This window comes from Castor canadensis, chromosome 6, assembly GCF_047511655.1.
Source record: "Castor canadensis chromosome 6, mCasCan1.hap1v2, whole genome shotgun sequence".
Taxonomy (NCBI): domain Eukaryota; kingdom Metazoa; phylum Chordata; class Mammalia; order Rodentia; family Castoridae; genus Castor; species Castor canadensis.
The window spans coordinates 23,570,914-23,580,396 of record NC_133391.1 but is presented as its reverse complement, the minus strand read 5'-3'; the positions used below and the strand labels follow the sequence as shown (position 1 = coordinate 23,580,396).

At 40.9% G+C, this 9,483-nt stretch overlaps 1 pseudogene; it reads right to left on the bottom strand.

The window, feature by feature from the left end:
• Nucleotides 1–331: 331 nt before the first annotated feature.
• Nucleotides 332–1,398, bottom strand: LOC109702952 (elongation factor 1-alpha 1 pseudogene; annotated as a pseudogene).
• Nucleotides 1,399–9,483: the final 8,085 nt, after the last annotated feature.

Sequence of the window (9,483 nt, the reverse complement as noted above, 5' to 3'; positions counted from 1 at the left end):
TTATAGCACACATTATTTTAGATTTGACTGTGGGAACCCTCTAATACTGACTTTTGGTGATAGTGGGGTTTGAACTGAGGGCCTCATGCTTGCTAGGCAGGCGCTCTACCACTAGAGCCACTCCTCCAGCCTAATACTGACCTCTGTGTACCTTTTTCCCTATTAAACTTTATTTTAATGGGTATCAAAATTCTGTGACAGATTTTTGGTCAAGCTGTTTCCTTTGAAAAGTACTGATTTTAAAAACTAAAAATTTAAAACTGGCACACATACAGAATCACATGGTTCACCAAATAGTCTTTCCTTCTGAAGATTTTCTGATGCTCTGCTGTTAACCAGGCTTCACTTTTAAACTTAGCTGTCCAATGGAGACGAACAGCTCTGAGACCTTCTTCCCGCACGGGTGATGACTGGGGTGGCAGGTGTTAGAGGTAATATTATATAGTCTCCATGCTTTCTGTGCAGACCTGGTGACTTTGCTGGCTCCAGAAGCCTTCTTGTCCTCTTCTTGGCGACACCCATAGAACCAGCAGTCTCACTTCATGAACAGCAAAAAGAGGACGACCAGAGGAGCTCTCAACACACACGGACTTTCCTGGAGGCATATCCATGATGATAGTGTCTCCAGATTTCAAGAATTTAGGGCCATCGTATAATTTCTTACCAGAAGAGCAATCAGTCTTTTCTTTCAGCCCCGCAGACTTGCAAGGAATGTGGGCTGTGGGACATTCCACTGCTGTGCTGGAGCATGGCCAACACTGACTTGACCTGGATGGTTCAGGATAATCACTTGAGCGGTGAAGCCAGCTGTTTCCTCTGATGGGTCATTTCGACTGTCACCAGTAGCACTGCCATGAGGGACATCTTTGACAGGCACATTCTTGACAGAGAAGCCTGTAGTGTCCTCAGGGATAGTGTCACGTAGCAGTCCGGTATCTTTCAACAGACTTCACTTCACTTGTGCTGTTGACTGGAGCAAAGGCGACCACCATGCCAGGTTTGAGAACCCCAGTCTGTTCAGCTCACAGGGACATTATCAGTTCCACCAATTTTGTAGGTATCTTGGAGGGGCAGACAAAGGCTTGTCAATTGGATGAGTTGGTGGCAGAGGCTATCCAGAACTCTAAGCAGTGTGGTTCCATGGGCACTGCCACCTTCCTGGGTGACTTCTCATCCCTTGACCCAAGGCATGTTCACACTTGGCTCCAGCATGTTGTCACCATTCCAATCAGAATTTGGCACAAGTGCTACTGCGTTGGGGTCGTAGTCAATTTTACTACTCTAGGTGCTGACTTCCTTAATGATTTCTTCCTATGCTTGCTATGTCTTTGGACTGTTGGGCAGATCAGTGGAATCCGTTTTGTGATTGCCGACAATTAATTGTTTTACACCCAGTGTATAAGATGGTCATGCTCATGAGTCTGCCCATTTGGAGGGAGCAGCTTCAAGCTCACCCACACCAGTATCAGTAATCAGGATGTCAGGAGCCTGAAAGGTCCCTGTAATCATGACTTAAAATCTCTGTGTTCTGGGGCATCAGTGGTAATCACTCAAAATCAATATTCCACTGGAATTTGTGGATGATAATACAGCACACTCATGCTCAGAGTTCCAGTTCAAGGTCAAGGGGCTGTTTCTGATGATGGCCTTCTTGCTGGCTGAATCCTAAGATGGCACAAAGTGTCACATGGTGAGAGACAGGAGACATCAAAGCAATGATTTTCTCCTTATTTTAGCCAAATAAATTCCTCAGCTGGAGCCTAATATGGAAACCAACCTGTAGCCCAAGTTAAATTGGAGTTGCTTTGTTTGAATGCAGTCTGTTATTCTGTAGGAAAGTGCTAAAACTCTTCCTTAACCCCAGGCAGCCCATGAAGCATCTCTGCAGACCCCAAGGTTTGTGGAGAACACAGTTGGAAAATCTTTAGTGTACTGAAAGATGTCTAGAGTCATCTTCACAGCTATTTGCACTTGCTAGGCAGGTGTTCTACCACATAAGCTAATCTACCAGCTCCAGGATAAAATAATTTTTAAGTTCTTTCTGATGGATTTTGGACTAAGGTTCTTTAATAAAGACATATACATGGATATTAGGTTGAAAACAGAGCTCAGAGAAAGGTTTATAGCTATAAAAAATTTTTAATTAGTTGATTAATATACAAAGATTTGGAGGGTGACTTTTTCTATGTATTGAGTTTTTAAGTTGTAGAAGTATAAATCTTGGTTAAATATAAATCGAGTGCCAGATTTGATGCTTAAAACCCTGTTTTAATATGTTTCCACTGTGGGAGTCAAGTGACAGTATGTTTCTGGTGTTTGATTTCTTTCCCTTTTATAATCACTGAGTTTCAAATTGAAGTCATAGCTATAAACAAAGGAAGAAAGTTACCTTTTGATTATTTTTGAACGACTTTTTACTTATGCTTATAATCCTTTTTTTTTTGATATGATGCAAGAAGTACTCTGACAAGTGCAAGCAGCATCAGAGCCCAGCAGGGACACTTTTTTGGATGAACTTTTTCACCATGTGCATTGAGGTTGAGTGGGGAAAATTTGCAGGGTGCCAAGGGCAGAGCAGAAGCTTGTGCTCTGGTAACACAGTGTCCTTCCTCATTCCTGCTGTACATTTGTCCACCTGCTATCTTAGCATTAGGTAAGGGCATGGAGGCATGAGATGTTTTCCCTACTTACTGTGTTGAAATAGGTAGTGCTATTAAAAAAAACTAGAACATTATATTCCAGGGCAGCTATTTCACCAGGAAGGATAGTCTTGTATAATTGAGGATTCTACTGGGGCACCTGGGGGGTCCAAATCCCACAAAGGCTGCCAGAGTTGGATATGGTGTGGCTCTGTCCTCTACCTGACTTAAAACCTATACACATGTGTGTAAATGGGAAAATGAGACCTGTTGAAAGTATTCCAGGGATGGGGGAGGGGAGATAAGGTAGAATGGTGGAGGGTGTGAATTCAACTATGATATATTGTAAAAATTTTTGTAAATGCCACAATGTACCCTAGTATAACAATAAAAAAATGACTAGTGGTATCACTGTGTATATTGAACACAAGTGAGTCAAACTACGTAGCCAGAATGTAACCTTTTAATTTATGTATTTTCATTGAAGCTGGTTCTTCTCTTGCCTCTGAAAATGTTATCTGGTGAATTTACTGACAATCTTTGTGTGTGTGTGTGTGGTACTGGGGGTTGAACCTAGGGACTCATGCTTGCTAGGCAAGTGCTCTGCCACTCAACTATACCCCCAGCCTTTGGACAATCTTAAGTAACTCAGAGTCCAAAATCCCAAAAGGAAAATGCCCAGTCTCTGAGAGTCTTACCTTCCGTAAAAGGTGAGACTTGACTTAAACTGAAGCTCCCTCCCCCCTAGCCAGGTAGGTCTGCTTCAGGCTGAGAGTCCTGTGTCCTTAGAATGGTGGCATGTCATTGGCTACACAGTGGGTTTGCTCCTCTGACCACCTTATTGCCAGTTCCCCCCTCTTCCCTTGCTACCTCATTGCTAACATGTCCCAGGTCAGTGGGGTGGGAGGGTGTGAGGAAAGGGAGGACTGAGGGCTGTTATTGTGGAGGTGGTTGTGACACACTCTGGACATAGCAGACTTTAAAGCTAATTCTTCCTTATGTGGGCACTGCTGTATTTTGGGTATGACTTGAGTGTGTTCCCAAGCTTCATGTGTTAGGAACTTGTTCCCCAGTGTGGCAATGTCAAGAAGTGATGATTCCTGTTCTCTCTCATATGTGGAATATAGACCTAATATGAATACAGCAATATTATGAAAAACTGGGCACACTAAGGGAAGGTCACACATAGGAGGGGTAGGGTGAAAGAAGGAAACTAAGAAGATGAATATGGTTGTCATACTCTCTCTATAAGAATAAATATAGAATTCTTGGGTGGAGAAATGACCCAAACAATATATGCACATGTGAATAAATGAATTTAAACAAAGGATAAATATAGAATTCTTAAACCAGCTGAAACCACTAAGAAAGGGACTAAGGTAGAATGAAGAAAATTAGAAGAGACAACTAGCTGGGGTTATAGTACATATATACATGGAAATATCACAAGAAAACTCCCTGTGTAGCCACCTTTATTACAAACAAGCAAAAATGTCATTTTTTTCTTTTTTCTTCTACAAAATCAGAGAGGAGGCACTGGTCCTGCCCATGGGCGGGGGAGGGGTATGGTATCAGTGGGAGGGGGAGTTGATGGGGAAAGGGCATGGAAGGGTGAATACAGTGCAAGTACTATGTACACATGTATGTAAATGGAAAAATGATAGCTGTTGAAACCACTCCAGGAATGGGGGAGTGGATAACGGAGAGCGGTGGAGGGGGTGAATTCAAGCATGATGTATTTCTTACATTATAACAACTTTTGTAAATACCCCAGTGTACCCCACCCAGCATGAACAATAAAAAAGGGATAATTCCTTTAAGAGGTGGAGCCTAGAAAGGTCATTGAAAGTTCTACCCTTGAAAGGTAGAACTTCTCGATATTAAGGTAGTTCTTCTTGATATTCTGAGTTAGTTCTTATAAAAGAGTAAGACTGACTCATCCCCACTCTACCTTCCTCACCAAACATGTTGGTCTCTCTCTCAGATACATGCTCCCACTGTGAGGTTCACACTGGAGCCAAGCTGATTTTGCCCATGCTCTTAAACCTTCAGAACTGTGAACTAAAGACCTCTCTTTTCTTTACCCACTGCCAGCTTGGGGTATTTTGTTATAGTCATGGATAACATTAATATAGGTACACATGTCACTTCTTCAGAGCTGAGACCCAAATCTCCATCCCTTGACATGGGCAGATGCCTTTCTATTTAGTCTAGTTGTTCAGTCTTTCATTTCCTCAGTGAATAAAAACCCTCACTTCTTTCTGTTGATGCTTGTTCATTTTTCTGGAGGCACTCTTAGTACCTAAAATTCCACACACAGTTCTTTCTTCCACACCAGACAGCATTTGGTCCAAGAGAGATGATTACTCAACACTACATTCTTTGCCCTGAAAAATTCCCAGAAAAAGTCACTTTCCTGCATAGGATACTTGACTAACCTTTTGCTCTTGGTTCCCAACAGCAGAAGACATTGCCTCTTTTTTTTTTTTCCTTTTTTTGTTTTTGTTTTTTGGTTCAACTAGGGTTTGAACTCAGGGCCTCACACTTCCTAGGCAGATGCTCTAATAACACTTGAGCCACACTCCTGGCCCCCCCTTTTTAACTAGTTATTTTTTCACATGGAAACTCACACTTTTTTGCTGGGACTGGCCTCAGACTGAGATCCTTCTACCTCTGCTTCCTGTGTAGATGGGGTTACAGGTGTGCACCACTATGCCCAGTCCCCATTGCCTCCTTTTTTTTTTTTCTTTCATTTTTCTTTTATTATTCATATGTGCATACAAGGCTTGGTTCATTTCTCCCCCTTGCCCCCACCCCCTCCCTTACCACCCACTCCACCCCCTCCCGCTCCCCCCCTCAATACCCCGCAGAAACTATTTTGCCCTTATCTCTAATTTTGTTGTAGAGAGAGTATAAGCAATAATAGGAAGGAACAAGGGGTTTTGCTGGTTGAGATAAGGATAGCTATACAGGGCATTGACTCACATTGATTTCTGTGCGTGGGTGTTACCTTCTAGGTTAATTCTTTTTGATCTAACCTTTTCTCTAGTACCTGTTCCCCTTTTCCTATTGGCCTCAGTTGCTTTAAGGTATCTGCTTTAGTTTCTCTGCGTTAAGGGCAACAAATGCTAGCTAGTTTTTTAGGTGTCTTACCTATCCTCACCCCTCCCTTGTGTGCTCTCGCTTTTATCATGTGCTCATAGTCCAATCCCCTTGTTGTTTTTGCCCTTGATCTAATGTCCACATATGAGGGAGAACATAAGATTTTTGGTCTTTTGAGCCAGGCTAACCTCACTCAGAATGATGTTCTCCAATTCCATCCATTTACCAGCGAATGATAACATTTCGTTCTTCTTCATGGCTGCATAAAATTCCATTGTGTATAGATACCACATTTTCTTAATCCATTCGTCAGTGCTGGGGCATCTTGGCTGTTTCCATAACTTGGCTATTGTGAATAGTGCCGCAATAAACCCCATTGCCTCCTTTTAAAGTATCTGTTCCTTGCCTTGAGGTGAAGGGTCAGGCAATTCCCTAAAAAATACTTACCAGAGTCCCCTTTGGATTTCTGTGGTGCTGGGGATGTCCTGTTTCTTGATCAGAGTGGGAGCTGTATAGGTACTTGCTTAGTGATTTTCATTGTTTTACATTCATGATTTGTAATGTCAATAATTCTAATTAAGAACAAAATAGTCAACTTTTGTCACCCAGGTCCAATCTTCACCTTTTCCTCCCTCCCTCCCTCCCTCCCTTCCTTCCTTCCCCCCTCCATCCCTTTTTTCCCTCCTTTTTTTCCTCCTTCCCTTCCCTTTCCTTCCCTTCCCCTTTCCCTTGGTAGTACTGGGATTTGAACTGAAGGCCTTACACTTGCTAGGTGTTCCAGCACTTGAGCTAACATCTGCAGACCTTTTAAAAAGCATTTGCTTGAGAATGAATGATTAGAATATAATTTGCATTTGTCTTTTATTCCATCCTTATGTATTTTCTTTTCAAAATAAGACCCAAAGTTATTGGAACAGTATGAAACAACTTTATTTTTAGAGTGCCTATTTTGAAGGAATTCAAATTATTTTATCACATTAACTTGCACAATTTTTGAGGCAGGTGGCAAGATTATAATATAATACTTGAAAATGATGGAGCTAATGCCTCTTTCAAATGCTTCAACAGATTTTTAAAATTTATTTTTTTAAAAAAATATTACCTGCTGTGTACTTGTGACCTTAATGTAACTTCTTCCTGCAAGCTATTTATAGAGCAAAAAGAAAAATTTTAGATGCCACAAATACATCTCCTGATGGGATTTCAGCAAAGAAGAGAACTCAAGGGCGTAGAATGAAACCCCATCACTTGGAGGAGGCCTGGGGAGTCTGCCCACAGAGCAGGTAAGCGCGTGCTGGCTTTGCTCCGTGGATGTGCCTGAGAGAATTTAAAATGAACTTGACTCCGTTGAACAGTCCACTGTTTTTCATTTTATTAATTTTGGCCCTTATTCTTTTTTATTGTTTGGGTTTATTCTGTTCTTTTTCTCACTTCATAAGTAGATCCTTAGTTCATTATTTTCTAATCTTTTATTTTTTAAAAATTTTCATACAAGGGAGCTTCATTGTGATAATTCCACAGATGTGTTGGTGTACTCTGAACACGGTTCATTCCCTCTCGTCCATGCCCTTAGCCCCCCCCTCCTTTTTCAAACAGTATATGATAGGTTTCATTTGCTGTCATCAGCTTCCAGTACCCATCCTACCTCCCCTTTCCTTCTACCCATCCCCCAGGCCTCCTTATGTACTCATGTCCCATTATTATTATTGTTATTAAATGAACTAAACTTTTTTTGGTGGTACCGGGGTTTGAACTCAGGGTTCTGCACATGCAAAACAGGCACTCTACCTCTTGAGCCACACCTCCAGTCCATTCTGCTCTGGTTATTTTGGAGAGGGGATCTTGGGGACTGTGTGCCTGGGCTGACCTTGAATCATGATTCTCCTGATCTCACCCTCCCAAGTAGGTAGAATTACAGGCGTGAGCCACTGGCACCTGGCTGAATTTTATTCTTGAGTGGAACAAAACTTTCTACTTGTCTTTCCCCATATTTTTTCTTGAACTCTAGGTAGAGAAGTGTATATGTATATACATTCACAGGAATTTGTAGAGTTTTCTAACAATGTCTTCATTCAACAAACACTAATTTTAAAGAGCTTTTCTTGTTATGGAAGGAAAACACACTCATATTATAAAAACCCACAAAGATATTAAAGCTAGTAACACCACCAGCTTCAGTGATGGTGTAAGAATTAGCACATGCTGTTGTTACCGAACCAGACCCGATTTGCTTTTGCATTTATGGTAATGCCAATCACAGAAAAAACCAAACAAATAAAGCATTATATAGAGTAAAAGAAACAAATCACAGACAAATCCATAAAGTGTGTTCCCATTCTTATGAAGTTTTAGAAGAGACAAAGTGTTTTATTTGTGTGTGAAAGTATACTTTATTTTTAATGTTTTTATTAGTTTGTAATAGTTGAACAGGGGTTTCATGTGACATTTCCATATATGCTTACAATGTACCCATATTCTATGTTCCATATTCTACATGTATAGAAAATACATCAACCATTTTCACTCTCCTTTACCCTCTGCATTTACCCTCCCCCTCCAACTCATGCCCTCCCCTTATCACGACCTGTTTCACATTCCTGCCCTTCATTGTTTAAGTGTGTGTTTGTTGTTCAGTGGGTTTGGCCTTGGTGCTTTACCTGTGAATACATTGTACATTAGTCAGTCTAGCTCCCTCTGTTACTCTTCCTTACCCTTCCCCCCAGCCCTTTATTGTTCAACAGTTTTCAGTGTGTTCCAGTGAGTCTTGCTATACACAGTGGAATGTATGTCAATATTATTCACTCTCCATCGTTCTCTTCTTTCCTTTCTCCTCTAGTCTCTTCAAACAGACAAACTTTTAAAAATGAATTCACAAATAGTGGGCAATTCTATAGAGAAAGGAAGGAGATAGTTATGGTAAATTTCAGAGTACTGGTTATCTGGGGAGTGGGAGAGGAGGAGACAAGGAGAGGGACATAACTGGGGAGGCACCAAGGAGCCTAGAGGTCCCAGCAAAGCCTTGTGTCCTAAGGTGGGTGGTGAATACCAGGGTGACCATTTTATTATTGCTCTCAGAAATATAAACAGTTGATATGATCTTTTATATGGGTGACATATTATAGCATAAATATAAAAGAGAAGAGTAAAGTAAGTTTTTATTGCCATTGTTGAAAAACAGAAATACAGTGATCATACCTTATTTAACTTCGTGACATAAAGAAGAATTTGAACTTGGGTATCACTACCTGAAAGCCACAGACTTGCCTAGTACTTATAAAAGAGAAAAGAAGCCAGAAAACATCAGAAGAAAATCCATAAGAAAGAAGAATTCTAGTTGAGCATGTCTTACTAAAATATATTGAGAAAACTTTTCAGAATCATGGCCAAAGGTTACACACAAGGGCGATTCATTTTTTTATCTTGAGTTTATATAAAACTATGCTTCATAGACCATTAGTTGGGCTTCCATGAAAGTGCAAGTAACGCGTTGTTATTTTCAACAGAGGCTGTAAATCTCATTGGGTAAAAATTGCTAAATGAGTTATTACCGTAGAGGCTCATTTGCAGAAAGGAGGACACCATTGTTTCAGGTGAGAATGGCTCAGTCTGCAAAAGATGCTGCAGAGTGCATCTTTTGGGTATTCTGCCAATATTGATGAGAGAATTTGAGAGAAGAAAGTTACATAAAGGGTAACATGGCTATGTTATAGGAAGTGAGCATTTGGAAATAGACATGTTGATT